The sequence below is a fragment of the Chamaea fasciata genome, unplaced genomic scaffold (genome assembly GCF_029207755.1).
Source record: "Chamaea fasciata isolate MVZ Bird 193981 ecotype frontalis unplaced genomic scaffold, bChaFas1.0.hap1 SCAF_7, whole genome shotgun sequence".
NCBI classification, from domain to species: domain Eukaryota; kingdom Metazoa; phylum Chordata; class Aves; order Passeriformes; family Sylviidae; genus Chamaea; species Chamaea fasciata.
The window spans coordinates 14,155,826-14,176,926 of NW_027094092.1; the positions used below are offsets into that span (position 1 = coordinate 14,155,826).

The 21,101-nt window shown below is 41.9% G+C and overlaps 1 protein-coding gene across 1 annotated transcript in view; it reads right to left on the minus strand.

Annotated features, from left to right (window-relative positions):
• SERGEF (secretion regulating guanine nucleotide exchange factor) overlaps positions 1–21,101 on the minus strand; it is a 139,838-nt gene that overhangs the window by 24,197 nt on the left and 94,540 nt on the right.

The window sequence follows — 21,101 nt, forward strand, 5'->3', positions numbered from 1 at the left end:
CCCTGATGGGAATACCAGTCTTGCCCTATGTCCTCAACACCCTGTTATTCAGTACATTCAATAATGATGGCAAAGCTGATAATTAGTGATTGGGAACCCACTTCCTTGTTAATACAGCAAGAAAGCCACTGCGCTTCATGCTGACACAAGGGCTGGGTTGCCAAGGGGCTCAGGCCAGGTGGAGCCCACCAGAGGAATTGGGTCATGTTTGTCCAGAAGGCAGACACAAGATCTGTCACTGCCGCAAGAACCGGCCCGCCCTCCACACATTGCTGCACTCCCCTAAGGTAAATCCAGCCTTGTTCTTGGAACTGCTTTCTGGGCTACACAAAGAAACGCCATCAGAGACTGCCAAACCCAAAGGAGACGAGGCCACCCAAGGGTAGGCAGACAGCCATGGACACTGCAGGATCAGGGGCAGAGCAGCAAAACACTCAGACCTCCCTGGCTGGAGAGACACACACACAGGACTGGCTGCGAGCGAGAAGCAGTTTAACAATGCAGTATCAGCTCCAAGCAGCAGCAGGAGATGAGCAGCCTTCCTTCACACCGCAGGGGATCGGAGATAATTCAGAAAACGGAGACAGATTCAATTTAATACAGCAAATTAAAGGGAAACCAAGACAAAAAATTGGGTCAATCTGGTATGCACATGGCATTCTCATTGATAGAACAAGTAGACAACAAGATTTTTACAGAGGTCTCCAGAAATGAGCAGCACCCAGAAGCTCAGCAGATGGCCTTGACAAAGCGGCCTGTTCACTTCAGAGTCCCAGTGGGAGCTGAGCCCTTTCAAAATAACTGGAACAGTCTCTAGATATCAAGCAACGACCAGCAAAGGAGGTGAATTTGCTTTCACAGCATTTCCTCTGGTTCATTCCAAGTTTTCCCTGCTCATTTGTGTATTTCCAATTAAAATACCATTCTTATTTTCCTAACTGGTTCCCCAGCTAGCAGCAGGGGAGGAAAAGCACAAAAACAAAGGCTCTCAGCCATACAGCCTCAGAAATGCACGCGAATGTGCAGCTCCGGGGCTGTGGCACAGCAGCCCTGAACGAGCTGCTGCTTCCCCCGGCGTTCCAAGGACGGGGGGTACATCGGGCTGCGCATTTGTATTCCCGGCCACCGCCTCGGCCTGGCCTCTCTCCTCGCTCCCCCAAGCACAGACATCATCTCATCGTCGGAGAGATGACCTGTGAGCAAACTGCACTGCAGCCTGCACTGCCCGGGCACGGAGCCCAAGGTGAGGGAAACCACACGGAGCGAAGCCACCCCAACACCAGACACGTTCAGCTCTTGACATGCCTGGCTGCCGAGGCACACACTCTGCTGCTCCAAGGAGCCAGCAGCAGATGTGCAGTGCTGCTGCAACCTACAGAAACACCCCTTGTCTCTCCTGCGTGTGTAGAGCCAGAGTGCAGGCTCATTTTTCCTTCCAAAAAAATAATAAAGGAAGAGAAACAGATGTGTTGGTAGCAAAGTATCCTCCTGTGCCTACTGCAAATCTGGTATCTCCCACTGACCACAAATACAGAAAAGTATCTGGGAGAGAGAACGTAAGTCTTTGCTAACAGTCTGATTTTCATTTGGAAGTGAAGGAAGCACTTGTTGAGAAAAAAGGCGGAGGAGATAAAAATCAGAGATGGTGAAAGCACATTCATAAAGGGCACGAGAAAAAGGGGGGAGGAAATCAATCACAAGAACAGACAAGATCAAACGGCAGCATACCAGTAACAGCAGTATTTCCTTGGGAAAAAAAGCTGCAGGATGAAGAGGCAGCACAGCACCATGCTGTGAGGAGCGCTGCTCTCCTCACCCACTGCATAGCGAGAGTCGGTCTTTCTCCATAGCAACAAGATACTTAAAAGCCAATCTGGAGACTGAAGACCCGCACAAAAACAAAACACAACATGTATCAATTTATTATCTCTATTTTAAGCCTCAGCTGGGAAGTACACAGGATAGCATTTGTTTAGCCTGAGGAAGCATCTTCATGGAAAGCTCTCTCCTCCCTTTATACCTCCCTGCCTCAGAAGCAGCCCTCGATGTGAGGCAAACTGTGGCACTTCACACGTCCCTGCTCTTAGCTAATGCCAAAGACATCAGGCACAAACACAGCCCGAGGTGCTCGTGGCTGAAGCCTATCCACTGCTGCCTTTTGCAGGGACTGCAGGCAGGCATCCTTACCTCCAAACTCTTCTCACAGGACTCTGGGACTGGGGGGAGGGAAGGAGGAGGAACTGCAGCCTTTTGCAGAAAAAAAAATCCAAAAAACCAAACCAAACCCAAAAATCCAAAACCAAAAAAACCCAGTAAACATAATAATAAATAAACGAAACTCCCCAACTTGCTAACTTGCTGTTTAGTAGTTACCAGCTCAAGTCACTGATTGCAAGGGCTCAGGATATGCTCGCATCTTGTCCTTGAAGTCTGCCTGTACCTGCTTGGAAACAGCTCTGCTCAGGCACCTGAATGACTTCAATAAAGCCATTATGCTGACTGCACTGGCAGGGCTCTGGTAACATTACAGACCTCATCTCCTCCTCAAAGGCACCGATGGAGCCTGCACAGCCCATTCTAGAATGCATCAGGATTGTCTAAGAAGCCCGTCAAGTTTTAGGTGAATGGACCATGCGGAAAAAGCTGCGGAGCAGCTGGGGTCTCAGTCCTGGCCTTGCTTTAGCTTAGCTGCTGGGATGAGCTTCCCCTACTTCCTTCCTGCAAAGCAGGAGCATGCAGCAGCATCAGGGTGAACCAGAGGGACCACAGCTGAACACCACACAGTGCAGCACTCTGTGCTCAGCCAGCAGTGCTTCAAAAGCAGCTGGGCACACTGGGGTAGGGCAAACAAGGCCACTCCGGGGCAGCCACTGTCCCTCGGGGCACGACGGCATTGCGGGGAACAGGGAGGGCAGTGCAGAGAGGTAAAGTGTTTACACGGCACTTAAGGAGGGAGGCTTTTGCCCAGTGGAAAAACGAGAACATGCTGAGGGTTTGGAAAAGCAAGCTAAGATTCTTAACTGGCACTGAATGCTGGAGAACTGGTGGGAATTGGGCATGAGGTGGCAAACGGAGCAAATACAGAAAGTTGTTGATGATGTACAAGCATGCCAAAAATATGGCCCAGTGTGCCGATTTTGTTTGTTCTAAAGTTTCCTCCACTGCAAAACTTTACTGTTTGAAAGACCATAGAACATTCAGGAGAAAAGCCTAGTTTAAGATTATCCAAAGATGTACTTCCAGTGTCTGCCATGAAAGCCATCATTTGAATTTCATATTAGTATTAAACATAGTCCTAGTTTAGATTCACCCATGAGTCATAAGTTTAAAAAAAAAGTAAAAGCACTGTACTCAGCAACTTTGCCTTGGCTCAGCACTATTATCTTACAGACTTCATCTGTACATCTGCTAAATCAAGAACTCCAGAAAAAAATCCAATCCACATACACTAAACATCCATCTGTCTAACCATTTCTCCTACAGATAATGTATATTTTGGATCTAAAATACAGAAACTTTCAATTGGCCAATCCTTAACTGCTATATTTATTATGGGTCTTGATTTTTCCTTTCCTCGTGCAACATTTTATTCAAGAATAAAATACTAATTTTCAAGCCACTGAATCAACTTTGTTAGTTTTGAAAAAAAATTATTTTATTATAAAGTATTTCTAAAAGAGCTGCATGGGAAGGATAAGAGTAATATTCATCTGCATAGATTATGAAGTATAAGGAAAAGCATGAATCAGCTTGTCCTCATAAAAACACATTTGCTAACCAAAGTCTGTTTCCTACACAAATAGTTACAAGTGCAGAAATATTTCTTTTAATAAGTTGTTTCAAAGGTTGCCAGGAGCAAATCTCTGTGGAATGCATACAAAGCTGTTCTGCTTTTTCCTGCGTAGGTTACCTCACTGAACTCAAAATGGAGGTATCCAAAGAGCTTTTTAGGAGCTTAGGGAGCAACACAGCTAAAATATATAAAATATATGGTACTTTTTCTTCCCCCCAACCAGAGTGGAAAATAACAATATTTATGAATCTTTAGCTCAGAGCTTGCAGCAGCTCCAGAAAAGCACTGCTTCCCATGCAGCCAAGTTATCCTCAGCTATGGCTTCAGCCTCAGCCAGCCCCACAGCTCTCGCAGCAAGCCAGCAAGCCAGCAAGCCAGGCTGGGGGTGGCACTGTGACCAGACATGGCACTTTGCAGTGTGCCCTCTCAAAGCTGACGTCACTCCTGCATGAATTTCCAGTGCAGAACAAAAAATCACAAGGCACAGGCTGTAAATCACAAGGGTTTAGTTGTTCCATCTTAGGAAATTAATTATCCTGATGATGCTATCTTAATTAAATGGAAGCTAATCTAAGTTTATATTTAAGCCTGAAATGTGAATATATTTTAAAAACTCTTGATGATAGCAAATCTGAAGAGACAGAGGAAGGAAAGGAAAAATACCAGAGAAAGTAGGGTTGGTTGAATTGGGCAAGCAACCGTATTTCTAAATACAGGCAATTATAGCTCAGGTGTTTCCTCCTTTAGGAAATCACATTTGTAGGGGGGAAATGTGAGGGCTGCCAAGCAAAAGTTGAAAGCAGATACACAAAATATAAATTATAAAATTGACAGTCCAGGAAAAAAAAACCCAGTATCTGAAATCAGGGGTTAGCAGAGAATCTTTGAAGAGTCGTGCTGTGTGAATAGTTATTTACACTTTTCTAGCTCACTGAAAACAGTTGTGGTCTTGTAAAAAAATTACAGCCATCTAGCAAGGTGCCACATATACAAGCCAGCAGCTGCTTGAGAGATCATGGGCAATAACAACCCTTACAGAAAAAGGAAGAAAAAAAATGGCTAGACATTTAAGAAGTGGTTCCTTTTTCTTCAAGGCCAAGGGAAATTTAGCACAGCAAGCAGAGAAAAAGAGAAAACCAGGAATTACAGCTGTAACTGAACAGAGAGGAGACTACTAGAGGCTGACACCAACATCTCAGCATCTGAACAGCAAGAGACACTAGATGTGTCCTTCAATCCATAATCCTTCATCACCATTACCATTTGTTTCCTACCCAAATCCCCTCAAACTGAGATCTTTTGTCCTTAATACCTGAAGATTTACCTAAAGCAATTACCCTCCAATATTACCACAAGGAAACGTAAAACATAACCATCTTTCCCTTTTCCAGGCTGATTTCTACCTGAACACGTATATTTTGCAATCAACAAGCTCAACTTTCTCTTGACTCTTGCAGGCAGATGGGCTATTCACAGCCTCCCTCCCTTCTGAGCAGAGCTGGAGGACCCCACACCCTCACACGCCTATCAGCAATCTGCACTGAGTTTTACAAGGTCACATCCTGCATCACTCTAAATTGAATTCCAGCCTTCCAATCAGAGGAGCAAATGCACCTATAACCTTTGAAAGCAATTAAATGTACTGCCCTTGCTAACTGGTGATTTCTCCAATACTTGAATCTTAAGAATTTAGCAATTACATCTGCTGGCCTTTGTTCTGCCACGAGGTTGAGACAGCGAGTTTCACTTTGAATGTGTGTCAGAATCAGTTATCCAAAAAGAAGTCCCTTTTAAAGACAGATTCAACAAAACCAATTCTGCTCCTGCTTTTCCCTTCTGGCAGTACAGAAAAACCTTTACAAAACTAAGATCTGGCTTCTGTGACCTCCACACTTGTTGATCCTTTTGTCAATCTTGTTCCCAAGCTTCCATATTCCTATTTTAGACAGGTCTGAGTTTGCCTTTGGATATGAAGGAATTTAAGGAAACTATTTCCTTACATACAAGGGTGACATCCAAGTGGAAAATTTGATCCTTGAATCTACACAAAAAAGAATTCTACAATACTCTGCAACACCTTGCCAACACACATCACCACAGTGAAGCCCACAGACGGGACAAGATAACAAGGGACATATTTTTGCCTTGGTACAATTTTAAATCTGAGCTAGGAAAAGTTAGACTTTACACTGAAGTACCCAAAGTGCACTTTTATACAAGTACTGGAACTAAAGTTGGAAACCAAGGGTTTGCAAAAACAAGTACCATTCCAAAATGAAAACCAGAAAAGGGAGGTTGAAAATCATGTTATCTCTTCATGGCCATGTAAGATATTAACTTAGTCCATGAAATTTATTGTCCATATTACATTAGTCCATGAAACTAACTGAAACAGTAAAGAAGAAAAGCTGTTGTATCATACCAGTAAGCAAGCCACACTGGGAGTGCAAAACATGCAATTTATAAAACAGACTTGTTCTTCTGACTTTATTTTCATTAGTCTCTTGGAAGACAAAATACCATAACCAAACACAGGAAAGGGAATTAAGAATGCAGGATGCTACAAATGCTTAATGAATAAGTCCATCTCTACGAGGAAGCGTGATGGAGAGGTAAGATTGTGGTGACTCACATGTGTACATGAAAGGCAGTACACAAACAAATGGCTGATTTGAGTTCAGGATTAGATGTAGCCAAAGCTACATCTAATGAGCACTTAAAAGAGAAATAAGTTGTTGCTGGTGAGACTCAATAAAGGATTACAGCTTTAGGACAGGCCCCCCCTGCCCTCTGAAATCAGGTATTTTCATTGCCTATTACTAACTCTTAAACCAAAACCTGAGGGATTCACAGACCTATTAGTCACTTCTGGGAAAAATGACCTGATGAAAGAATAAAGATAGCCAAATGCAGCTTGTAAACAGGGAGGTCTTTGCAATGTTAGTGTTATTACCTTTTGTTGTCTTGTTATTCTCATCCAGTCAAAGACATGATCTCCAGTCAAGGAGACCTATTTGGTTTTGGGGTACAGCAAACTGCAGTCACCTAATTACTTGAGATCTGTAAAAATCATGGAGGTTCCTCTAGAAGCTTGCACTGGGTTCTTGGACCATTAACTTGCTGGATAACACAACTGAAGCTGTACAAGAAAGTGCAGCACAAGAGAGAAAACGCAAGTCCCAATCAAATGGTGATGATCAATATGCTGTGGCTACTAACCTCCCAAGAGGGAAATGTGTGGAAGACTAAGAAATGCTGCTAAGTCTCCGACACAGCTAAAATATTTAGGTTCACATAAAGAAAATCAGTAGCAAGACTGAGTGCAATTACAGAGCAGACACTCATTGTTAATGCCCTGCAAGCATTAACTTGGGATATTTCATTATTACCATTGTGTGCTGTCTCTCAGACATTGAGCTTTTGTCAATTCAAGGACATGTTTCTTATTCCAGCTGACCTGGAGGCAATTCTCATCTCCCCCTCCTTTCTCCTCCATATACTTGCAGGACAGAGTGAAAGGCAACACTGAGTTGTTCATCATTTCTTGTTGACAGGGCTCTTCATGAAAATTGCATGGAACCCATAACATAGGCATTTGAAAGTGTGCTGCAGCTCCAGTTTAAAAACCAAAAGCATGGGAGAGGACAAAGCTGTAACTGTTACACATGGAAACACAATAATGAATATCTGAAGTCCAAAATGAGCATAGAGTGAATGGCTTCCACACCAGGGACACACCATTATCTGGCCTACTTAAAGTTCACAAATAAATTTCTAACAGATTTCAAGCCTGTCTTAGACATGCAGAGAAGCCCACAAGTGGTCACCACAAGGAGACAGTTTAATAGTGTAATCTCCTTTCTCATGGTGTATTTTGTTCCCGTTACCCTACAATTTAAACAACTAAAAATCTAAGGTCATCTTCGGTAACAGTCTGGGCTCCTCCTTGTTCTTCCTCTCTCTGGTCCACTTATCACTCTGCCTAAGGTGCCATGATGAAGCAAGCTCTGCCTTGAGCTTTGGGAACAGAAGATCAGAGCTGTCACCATTCTGGACTCACCACTGAACACCACTGGCTGCAATCCAGCCATCCTGGAGCAGGCAGCACGTGGCTTGTTGTGTTCGAACCTGCCTGAGATCCCCGTGACTGCAGTTTTCCTGGAGAGAAATCCACTAACAGCAGCACTAAACTATCAAAACACGCAGCTTTCCCCAGGAACTTCAACAAAGGAAAGGAAAAGGGAGCAGAAATAGGAGTCTTTTCAAAAAAGCATCATTTACAGCATGGAGCAGGGAATTTTGGAGATTTTTCTTTAGTTTTAAAATAAAGGTTAACAACTTATTTTGGAGTGTGATTAGACAGATCATAGCAGAAAGGCCAATTAACAAAAAACAAACAAAACATGATAAATCTGACTTACCTCCCACAACACAAAGCAAACTGTCATTAAGTTACCCCTCTATGTACAGGAATTGAAGTCAAGCCCAGTCTCTCTCCCTTTTTCACACAGGATTAGGTGGTAAGTTATCCAGAAACAATCCAAAAGTGCTCCAAAACTATTCCTTATATGGCAGCTATTTTTGAAGGCTCCATTTTGTCACTGATTTTGGCAGTTGTGAAGATAATCTGTCCCATTTTTCCATATCCTTTTTCCTTACGGTACTCTGACTTTGATGGGGTGCAGCTCTCCTAACATCATAACAAACCTTGGAAGGCATAATGCCAAGGCCTACATCTTTACCATTTCTACAGATTTCCCAGTATGATGGTATTAAGAAAAGAAGCCTCATAAGCAGTCCAAAATTACAGACAGCTTCCAACTGAATAAATATTAAAAAAAGAACTGACATCAGAAGTTACTCAGCGGGAGGGAACCGAATGTAGTGACATGCTGCAGTTGCAGTGAAGAGGAGGAAGCAACTGAACTTCTGCTATCCTTGGTGCTGACTCACCACATTCTGGCTGCAGGATATGACGTCCCTAAAGATGCTCAAGTTTCTAGAGATGTCCCTAATGCAGTCAAGTGTCTCACTGCACAAATACATCGCCTAGAACTGAGACAAAAGTGAGTTCTCAAGTCCTTAAGATTGTGGCTGATATCCTGCAGGGTGTCAGGACTGCTATTTGGAGAAGAGTGGAAAATAACGGACATTAAATAGGGCTTTTTGTTGTTAAGGGCAAATTCTGGTTGTAACACGACTGAGCTACAGAATATGATGAATTTGCCTAACTTCCTCATCTTCTGTCTTCCCTGGACTGAAAGTCATGTTGTCTTGAAAATATCCTTCTCCTTCACCCCAAACCAGCAATCAAACACTTCTCAGCAAACAAAGTGCCAGAGGCCTGGGTAACAGGGGCAGCAGCTGGGAACAGGAGGGACGTGTGCCCCTTGCTGCTATGTTCCAGCTTTGCTCCAAACCAGAGGCATCAAGGAGTGACAGGGACCTTGTGTTGCAAGGAAAAGCTCAGCTCAGGTTATAAGAGACAATACAGTCAGGAACAGCAGAGTATTCATTTATAATGAAGCCAAATGAATACTAGGAAAAAGAAAACCAGCAACCCCATATCCTAGATCTCATGAATCTGAGCTTTATGTGTGTGTGTACATCTGTGTTTGTAAGCTATATGCACACACAGAGATACATTCACAAACAGGCTAAATATGTTCCCCAAAAGATTTGACATTTCCAGCCTTAATCCTGTCACCCAGAACAGACCAATTTGCATGATCTTCAAGGCCAGCTGCTGGGTTCATCTGCTGAAACTAACTTTACATGATACGTTTATTTGCTGGGAGGACAATGCTGTTTGGACTTAAACTTACCCTGATTTGCCCTAAGCCAATGAGAATGTTTGTCCAGATTACTGTACGTCCTAAATTATGGAGGGAAGGTCACCTTACAGACCCAGGAGCAGGAGGAAGCTCTGGACAAAAACAGGATGGCACTGTCATGGCATTTATCAGCCAGGTTCAGATCAGTTTCATCCTTAATGTCTCTGCTATATTTTGCTATCTAAGTACATGACTACCAAGGTAAAGCCTATTTAATCCACCTGAGAAAAAGATTATGAATACTACTAATCATCAAATTACTTTAGTAACAAAGCAATATATAAATCTCACCCTTTCCACTACAGAGTTTATTCTTATGCATAATAAACTATCCAGACATCATATATACAGCAATAATCATATTTCACTAGAGAGCTCTCTCTACAGTCTCCACAGAGTGATTGACAGAGAAGCATGGGCTATTATTCCCATTTTGGACAGTAGGTGTAAATTAGAGTTTGACATTACAGATAGGCATCACTATTGTAAAAGTAGAGAAAAAAACTGTGTATGAGATCAATAATTACAGCTTGTTGGTACTGAATGGGACCAAGCCAGACAGCAGGAAAAATGCTTCCTACCCAGGCTCCTGCTCATCACATCCATATGTTTACAGGAGGGTAAGGGTTACCTCATTCACCTTCTTTCCTCACAAGACTTTTTTTTTTTTTTGTATTACATAGTCAGATACAATTCTCACAGAAAACACATGAAGTAATAATGGCAGTGCCAGAGCCCAGGGGCAAGGACAGATTTGTCAAAATATCACAGTAGCCTTTTCCACAAAGCTGACTTGGGGATTCACCCACCCCATCTGCTACACAATAACAGGATGAGGGGTCAGCATTGAGCCAAAACTGAGGGGGAGAGACAGGATGACAAAGTCCTCACTCTGTGGTCTTTAACAGCTCTGCCTTCTACTTGCAGACACAAAACCTGAAGGTGGGGGCTAAGAAAAAAAAGGAAGAACATGAGGATTTCCCAACACTGTTTTTTTTTTTTTTTTTTTTTTTTTCCCTAGCTTTAAGGAGAATACTTAAGACTGAAATTAATTCCTGACACCTATATTCAACCCCACTGCCCTTATGGACCCAGGGCCCATCTAGAGACTGCTGCCCTCTGGCTGGAAGGGTCAGCAAGACCACTGAGGTTCTGCTGAGCTGCCTTCCAGGAGATGCACCATTCCCTGGAACACCATCCTTAGCTGCAGACAGTGGTGGCATTATATGCTTCCTGACATGCCTCTTCTCCATGAAGCTAAAAGCCTTAAGATCCTTGAAGAGAGGAGTGTTTCCAGACCATACTGTTTGCAAGCTGTCCAGGAAATGAGTCCTTCCTATTAAAAAAAACAGTGTTCAAACTACAAGCCAAGATGTTCAGGATCTCTCCCTAAGTCGTCTGATTTCTTACAAATGTTACCTATCCCTACCTCCCACTGAGCTGCATACCCAGAACTCTCATTCAACAAATGTCGTCACAATGGTGTTTGAATGCTGCCTGCTTTACGTACACCTCAAACGTTTCAGAAACAAGTGTCTGTCTCATTCTTCACCATCTAATTAAAAAGGGGGTTTCCAGTTCCATCCCACTGTTTCGAAAATTATAACATGGAACATAGCATGTATTGCAGGACAAGGAAATCTTTTGGTGTTTAAGTAATGAGCACAAAACCTAAGGTATTGCAGCCTAAGTGAATTTTTCTGCAGTTGGTAAAACCATAGTATAAAAAATACCGATGTAAAAAGGGAGGGCTGAGCTGCCCTAACATTTTCACGTATTTTATTTTGGAAGATCAGAACTTCCCTAGGAAAAGCTATTTCAGTAATGAAATCTGAAATGAAAAATGGCCACCCAGAAGTAAAAGTAGTCATACACAATTAATGAATTCATTCAGCCAGCCAATAAATCAAACAGCAAACCAGACTCTCTTAATCATGCAGAGAAACATTTTTCAATGCTTCTATATTGTACTTTGCTCAAGGCTTACATTGCCAATTGGTTGTTTCTTTAATTCTTAACCATTTACAATATAATGTTATTTCAAATTTAAGTGTCATCCAAGAACACTGTGTAAGAACATATTACTCTTTCCAGGTTTCTAATCCTCAAAGAAATTAAAATCAGAAAATTTACTTTATAGGTTGAAAAAGCCTGTGACTATTCAGCAAGTTATTAGTGCATAGATAACTGTAACTTTCCAAAAAGGGCCCTAGCTCTTCCCTTTTTGGGTAAAACTTTGTACAAACAGATATCAGACATGCAGAAAGTTATCACCGCCTGAAGCTTTTACACCCTCTTTCCATCAGGGACTCAAGGGTTTACCCTTGGGATACAGACAAAAATAACTGCTTAAAGTTTTGTCAAAGACATTTTGAAAATTTTCACTTACTATTCAATTTTCTGTGCAACAATGGACTAAACTAAACAGTAACTCAGGAAAAGCTCAAAGCAAGAGGCTATTGAGAAAAGAAGGAGCAGCTTCACTGAAGCCTGAAAAACTGAGTCAAACTTCTTTGCTTTTTCAGTTGTACGTCTTTTTTCCCCAAAGCTCATCTACTAAATCCCAAGAATTTTCTCATCTCCCTCCAGTTTTCCCCAAAAATTTAGGAACAACTAGATCATGCTTCTATTGAACGTTGCAAATGCACACTTCAATGGAGGAGCTACATGTGCTCTTTACAGAAACCTATCATCAAATTTCCATGAAAGAGGCAAAAGCAAAGACTGTTCTACTAAGAGTGGATTCTCTGCAAGCTCCAAATGATCACACTCGAAACTTCTGAAATCCAAGGGGCCACTGAAGGACAAAGCTGCCTGACAGTCCCTGGTGTTTTCTCTTCTACCACACTACCTCATGGTGCAATGTTTATTGGTTTGCTTTTTTCCCTTTGGACACAACTTCGACACACCTGTGACCTAAACTGGCACCAACTGAGCACAAAGGACTGTGCTGATTCTCCAGGCTTTTTCCAACAGCAGGGTCTAGCTTGTGCCAGCTTCTACTGCCAGCTTGGTACTGACAGGTCACACAAATTCCTCTCTTCCAGATTTCTACTTTCTCAAGGAGGCCAGTGAAGACAGCCCCAACAAGGTGACTCATCAGTAAAACCCTGCCTCCAATTACAATTATTGCAGCTATGATTCCTGAGAGAGCTTATTAATCGGAGTCTGCACGGTAGAGACCTTTAATTTTACAGAAATCCTTTCAAGTCACCTCCAAACCTGACAATGAAACCAATTTTCCTCCTCCCAAATAGTTCTAACAATAGTCAAGACCTGCCCTGTGCACAGGAAAATGCATGTGTACTCTCAATTGTAACTGATACACATTTCTCAGCCAAATTTTCACAAGGTGGTTTCCTCTTGCACACACAGACTGCTGTGACCAGATCTTTAGCCCAAACTCATCCATCATCGATCAGAACTGCATGACGGCACCTACAAATGCAAGAAGGAACACGGACCCTAATTGAGACTTCTCCTGAGAGCATGGTAAACAGCAGCTTGGAGCATTGCGCCTGGCCCCTGCTAGCTCTGCTTGGCCCTGTAGATCAGCAGAGCAATAGGCAGGAGAGCAGGAAGAGTCCACTAAAGGACACAACACTACTTTTGCACAAAAAAAGAAAAAAAAAAAAAAGCTCTAACACACTCAATTCATCTGGCCCTGTACCAGAACAGTTGGAATTAATGTGATGAAATAGAACTGGGGGGGGGGGGGGGCACGGACAGAAACCTCCAACAATGATAATTTTATTAAACACTATGTTAAGTGAGTCAGAAAGCTTGCTGCACCACTAGAGCCTGCCCTGTATATTCTGAATTTCTTAGCTTAGACACAGCAAAAAAACAAGTTCTAAGGGTCCTCTCAGGACACTTGACTTTGCTGGGAGGACACAGTCTGGTGCCCTTTGCAGCTCACCTGTTTCTTACACAGGCTGCCTCCTTCAGGCGATACACCAAGGAGTGACAGGCAACACCAGAAACACTTTATTGCAGGCATTGCTTTGCCCTGAGAAGAGTCAGAGCCTAAAGGAAGAACAGAGCTACACTTTGTACCTTCCAGCTAGCATATTAATTTTGCAGGTCCTGTCACGCTACTAACAATGCTCAAAATCCACTGCTTGTGCCACCCTGTGGGGCTCTGCTTCCTGTCTCTTCTGACAATCCATCCCCTCTGGCCATACCACAGTGGGATGGGATAGGTCATGGGCATCGCAGTACACACAGACAGCCCCCACACAAAAGAGCTGGAAAAGCAGCAAATATGGGAGAGACAGAGACAAATTTATCTGTAATTTGACATAAAACTCATTCCTGGCATTCCTGTTGAAGTATTAGTGGGTAACACAGGCGGATTTTCATTCCAGTCAGTTTTCTTCATTGCTCAAATGTGTGTGCAAGCATATAAAGCAAGAGGAAAAAAAGGCTGTTGAAGTATGAACTAGCTTTGGACATACCTAGTGTGAAAATCCCATGTTTTCCACCTCTGGACTACAAATACATTCTTCAAGTAACCTTTGCAGCTACTTGTTCTGGGAAGTGTTTGAGCTGAAAGGCCTGGGTTTTTCAGAGTGATGACAAATGTCTTTTTTCACTCCTAGGTTTTTGGCTGGAAATGCATCTAGAATACAGAGAGCCAGGATTTTCCTTTTGCTCAGCACACAGTCGGACCAAACCACATGGCTCCTCTTGCACTTTTTCAGGCCAAGGCCAGTCCAGAAATTACCCAAAAAATCCTTACTTTGGAAAGATTAGATTAAAAGCTTGGAGATGATGAATATATACCCTTTCCCCTGAAGCCCTGATGGAGATCATGTATCATCATCTTCATTTTTCAAATGAAAAAGGGGAAGGACACATGATGAAGGACATTTACCTCCTGCCAGCTAAAACACCAGAGACAGCAGAAGCAGGATCTACTTCTCCCATACCTGAGCCGACTGGTTATCCAAGTGTTGACTGGATAATCTGAATAGACACACAGCACTGTCACAGAGTCACTGGTGACTTTCTCACCAGACCTTCCACTGTCACACTGTCGGATACTGCGGCTCATGTCTCCTCACCAGGCTCATGCCCCTCCACCAAGCACAAAATAAATGCTGGAGCAAGGCACCATAAAACACTGCACACAAACAGATCTGTGATACCTACACCAAAAATGATTTCACAGGAGAGAAAGAGAGCCATCTTCCCAGTTCAGTGCTTTGGCACAAAGTGGTTTTTCATTCAGTCATGCTGAGAAAACACAAGGAAATATAGAAAACCAAGAGTTTTCCTAAATGAATTAAAATAAATGAGTTTGTAATGGAGAGAAAAAGTCTCCCTTTAAACACAAAATCATCATTAAATGCTAGTAGCAAAAGGATAGTCCCAGTTACCTTTTGAGTGCAAGTTTTCCACTTTATGGTATTTAAGGAACAGAGCACAGCACACAAGATATTAGACAGGCCAGTAATCTATAGGGTGGGTGAAGATGAGGAGGGTGGACTGCAGTGTCCCAAACTCCTAGGAAGAAAAACTGTGCAGAGCTCGGTGTGCTCTGCTCATGTGAGCTGACCCACAAGCGTGCAGTGAACAGGCTGTGAACTGCCATGAAATTCCAGTTTATATTCAAAGATATTGTCAAAGCTATCTTTTGCAATAACAGGTTAACAAGAAAAAACTCACAAAAACACTGGCTTTTTCTTTAGAAAGGAAAGTGCAGGGCATTGTATTCATACTAAAAGATGTCCCTTAGAAGCACATTAAACTGCACTGATGATGGAGTATAAACAAAAGCACCCTCAAGTTTCTTAGAGTGTTGCTGAAAATAACTCCACTGTATTGATCCCACTGGAAGGATTTCTGGTGTTTTTCCCATGGCTGTTTCTTGGTTATCTGAGGTGTGCAGTGCTTAATTGCAATATAGGAACAGACCTTTGGTGCAGAAAAATACAGATGTTAGAAATTCAAATTATTTACCAGTTTATTAAGATTTTTTTTATATATTAGAGGATGATTCATAACTAATTTGCAGTCTTAAAAAAATGAAAAGTGTCAAGGACAGTCTGAGTTTACAATTTTTAAGCCAGTGATCAATGTTGAGCTTACTTTCCTTATAAATATGATATCAAAGTGGTATTATTCAAGGACTTTTAAGCACTTTAAAAAGTCTGCTAGATGATATTTCATCATGATCCTAACTAGACCATGAAAATTAAATGCATTTTGCTAGAAGGGATGTAAAATAAGGGAAAGTTTAAGGACATCTCTCCCCCCATGCTGTACACCCATGTCTGTGCTTCACAGTGCACTGCAGGGCAGGAATGGGCACCAGCACAGGCACGTAATTCACACAGCATTAAGCAGCCCCGGGGGGAGAGATCTGCTTGGTTCCAAAGCAGGAGAACTAGCCATCCCAGTCCATCTCAGCAGGGCTCATTAGGGCTCATTCACTGCTGGAGATAGCTCCAGCAACAGCCTGAGCATCCTGCAACTGCACTTCTCACATAGTGTGACACACTGATACCGATGCAGCTACAGCCAGGCTCCCAGGGTAAAAAAAAAAAAAAAAAAAAAAAAAAAAAAAAAAAAAAAAAAAAAAAAAAACCAAAAAAAAAAAAAAACAACACACCACCAAACTTTAGGGCCAAAGTTGCTGGTTTTCTGCTGTTTATATGGCATGAAGACACACAGCTCCATGCCTAGAGCTTCTGGGGACTTTGCCACACTGGTAATGAACAGCAGGATTATAAAGGCACCAACTGGCAACAGGCATTTTCCAAGTTTGCTCTGAAACAGAATTTCAAGGAGATCAAAGAAGTGCGGAAATGCAAAAGTCAAGTGGCATAATACTAAAAAGAGACTTGGACTGCTCTGCGTCATAAGAATGGGCTGAACAGATCCTTTGGAAGCTTCCTGCAAGAGCCCGGAGACTCAAAGGGACAGGATAAAGCCGTGTTTCATCTTTGCCATCCTGAGAGGAAGAAGCTAACACTCATCTGCATAAATCACTGAGAAAGCAAACTGGGAACAGAAGCAAGCTAAAAAAGCACATAAGAACAGCTAGTAGAGGGGAAGGGAAAAAGACTGCAAGAACAACTTGTCACATGGACAACACTGCAAAATAAGATCTCCAGCAGTGCTAAGATCAGCTTTGAGCAATGGCTTCAAAACACCCTGCTTGCTAGTTGGCTTTGCCTTCCATGAATCCCTAAGCAAAGTAGTTACTTACATTTTTTCTTCACTAAAATAAAACTTAGCACTTTCCTATGACTGCTTCACAGCAATAAAAAACTCTTAACACTAATCACGTGACAACACTGACTCCATCACAGAGCTTCAACAATGGAGAACAAAAACATGCCCCACAAGTGGAAGGGAAGACTGTTCATTTATCAGTCTGCACTACCACATCCCCTGACCTATTTTATTACTAAAAATAGCCCCTCTTAGGTCACTGCTGCAAATTGAATTCTGCTGCTTCATTGCCCACTGCAATCTCACAGAACTACATGCTGCCTACACACCAAACACTAAGTAGGTTAACTTATTCACTGCCAGGGATGCAGCCAGTCTTCTCATGTGGATAAAAGGACACAGACCATTCTGCTTAAATGAGTGAAATGTTTCTTGCACGGCAGTTAAAAGTCTAAACCTAGTTATTTATATTGCAGCATGAATATAAATGCCTGGCTTCCAATTTGCGTGCGCTTATAATATGTTTTTCAATATTATTCTTGCAAGATATGTTTTCAAAGGATTTAATGTTCCAAGTGATACAACAGCAGCCATAATGACTTCTCTATTGACAGAACAGCCAAGCGTTTCTTGTTAAGCCCCCTCACTAGAATAAGTCCGGGAAAGCAAGAGACAAGAGGGAATCAGTCAAAATGTTTCAAGCTAAAAAGCCAGCACCTTCTTTCAAAAGATCCTGTATTTATAATTCCCAATTCAAAGCATCTTGTGATTATCATACCATGAAGAGAGCTGGAAAATTTAGACCTAAAAGCCACAGACAACTAAAAAGAGAGAGGAAGGCATGAACTTGACAGAACAAGAACTTATTAGAGGATCCTAAACAGTAAACTGAAATAGGTATTATCACCACTTCATGCTTGATAGTGAACTAACATAAATAATATGCTCTGTCCTTGCTGTTTAATTTGAGCTAGACAGAATACGACTAGCATATTTCCCTGGGCTAATACTGCATCTTCATTTCGTTACTTCAATAGCTTCCCAATCTTAAACAAACACACCCCAAAACCAAGCAAAGATCAAAGACAACTGACTTTATGTCAGCTTTCTGCTTCAATCACTGCAAATTCTGCTGGGAATTTTTTAGCATGGAGCAGATGCACACAGAGCTGAACCATTCAAATGATTCACGGGTTCATTAACCTAACTTTATTGTTATTTAGTTATGAAACCAAGTTTCTCACTTCCTGCTATTCTAAGAATAACATCTGCCAAATCTGGGCTTTCTTGACAGAGGGAAAATCCAATGTCTTCAGGGGACAAAACAGCCTCAGCTCTGGCTGAGTTTCAGCTGGTGTCATTTACAGGGATGCTGGAGGCACTGTGGGTCACAAGTTGTGTGAGAAGTCCATGGCCTTACCAGCTGAGAAAGACGAGTTCAAATACATCACCACAAGGGGAACCACACAGTCCCTTATCAGGGATATATGAAATGTGCTCTCAGAAGGAAGAGGGAACTGGCCCTGCCAGCCAAGGTGCAGTTAGTTTCCCATTCACTGAAAAGGCATGAAATACACACTGCAAACAGCCTGAGTCTGCATTTCTGACCATCCTGAGCTCCAGATTTGCCACATCTTGCTAGGTATTGACTATGGATTTAAAACAAAACAAAATAAACCACCAAGTAGATACCACTTTCTCTATTTCTAGCCAGGAGGTCAAGGTAAGGTTGGTCTGTTGATATATATTTTTCATGTACATATTTGAAAGGTTTATCAACTATATATTTCAAAGGTACATTACCCACTTCAGTATCATCAAGTCACAAGGCACAAGTGACACACCGGAGATGCCTGGCATATGTGGACAGTTGTTGTTAAATGAATATGTTATTTTCTGAAAGGCCTATTAGTCACCTGAATGCAAGAGAGATGGGTACTAAGTTCCTTACAGAGTGAAGACACAGAGCCCTCTTTACTTTTTACAAGATTAAGCATGTCCCACAGTTTTAGACTGCATAACTAATGAGTCTTCTCAACAGGGTGTCCTTTTAGACCTCAGTTTCTCCAAGATGCTATAGCATTAACTGCCTTTTTATTTCTTAGGAGATCAAAAAAGTGTTATGCTGGAACACTTTAATGCAGTGACTGCACTTCAAAGACACATTACTTCATTCTCTTTTTTAACTCTCCCAGCAATGCTTCTGCTGAATAAAACCACCCTCTATTAGAAACCCTATTTATATGTGCATGTCTATATCTATTCTCAGAAAGAGATGATCAAAAACGTCCAAGGTCATATGACAGACTATTCAATGGGTCAAGTAACTAACAGGAATGTCAGCTAAGTTAGGATCAGCAAGATAATTAACAACAATAGTCAAGCAAAGATGCTCCACACAAGTGAAAATAAATTACTTGCACCACTTTTCCATGATCATCACACATGAAACCAAAAGATCTTAAGTATTTAACTACCTAATTAACACTATGGTCAAAAGTGGAACTATCTGAACCCTCTTGACTATTTTTTTATCGTGAATATCACATTTTACAAGTCAAAATTTAGTCTAAGTGTGCAAACCAACAAAAAGAAAGAAACAGAACTATATTATGAAACTCTAAAGTTGTCCAAGACCTAGATAAACTGTTCTTTATGGATCACAAAGAAAAACTATGCAGCTTTCAAAGTGCCTGGATCCACTAACATGGATTTAAAGGTTCAGTGAAAATACACGTGTACCACTGCTACTGAAGTTTTGGCAAAAGAGCAGGTGACATGTAAAATGCCAAAGACAAAATGAAACTAAACAAACTGTTTCAAAAAATATATTTCAGTCCCAAAACAGAGAATTTGCCATTTAAAACTTGAACCAGTTCATCATTTAGGCTCGGTTCTTCACATCACTATCTTTTGACTGTGGAGAGTTGTAAAATAAAGTCTTTTGTGTTTCAACATCTAAGAAAACTGAGGACTGTTACCAACCATCTATTAAGCCCACACCACTCAGAGGTACTAACTAAATGCACCACCATATCTTAACTTCTATCATAGACAACAATAAATTACAGAAATATTGGCACAAAGACAAAGGAGGCACTCTGAGGCCTGAACAAGGTTAGGTGAAGTGACACGTCAATAAATAATGTTTACACTCACACAGCTGTGCTTTCCATGCCTGGCCACTTGTGCAAGTGCTGGGCACCAAAGTTCACCTGCCTGAATGCCCACGTCAAGGCAGATACAGGTCACTGCAGCACCTGTGTGTTCTGCAGTTTGATCTTCAGCTCAGAGCTGTGATGCCAGTTTTGAAAGAGGGGTCAAGGCTGTGAAAAGCCCAGTTACTCCTCATGGCTAAAAAGTCACACTACCGCTTCTTGCAGGAAAGAAAAATCCTGGAGGCTGAGGATTCGCTGGAATGCGCACTGCTCGGAACACACAGGAAAGTGCACGAGGCTGTCAGCTCATATTCACACTTGGTGGAAACAATGATCAGGTCCCACCTCACACTCCATTTTGAACATCTGCAAACAAATGCTAAGTCAGCAGGATGCCTCCCTTCTGCTGCCACTGCTTTGCCTAATGCTCTCTCTCTCTCTTTTTTCAGAAGCACTACTTCAGTGAAGAGACCCCTTGGAAGCCTCCACGTTTCCTGACACCTCTGAGAGCATTTGGAAAGAGGACGTGTGATACAGGGGCCAAGTCTTCAGCTGCAAATCTGCCTCATCTGCCTCAGTCTCCAGCAGCTGCAAAATTAAAAATAGCTGTCACAGGCAAACCACGACTGAAGATGAGAACGTTTGTTCCTTTATTTCAGGCTGATAATGGTGTCACTGTTGACATGTTTGGGCTCTGAAAGGAGCGCTAATAAGGAAATGGACAAAATTATAAAGGCAGAATAAGGAACATTCTAAAATAGAAATGGGAAAATTACCCTTCTTTTAAATTTACATGGAAAATTTGACTAGCCACGACAAAATTATATGCTTATTTGGCTCTTTAGGATGAATTTCCTGCTAACTGCAAGCAGAGCAATCATTTAAAGCAGCACTCTCAGCTCTTAAAATTTTTTCACACCTTGACCAAATGAGACAATTTTATCACGTATCAATCAAAATTATATGTGCCATCATTGCCTTCTCACGACTTGAGAAAAAACATGATCAATAAGGAATGGAAGCTTATTATTGCAGAATTTACTCTCCACCTTTTGGCCACTTCCCAGCAAACCCCAACATTTACAGGATACTTTAAGTTCACAGAAAAGGAGCCTTCTGCAAAAATGAGAAATT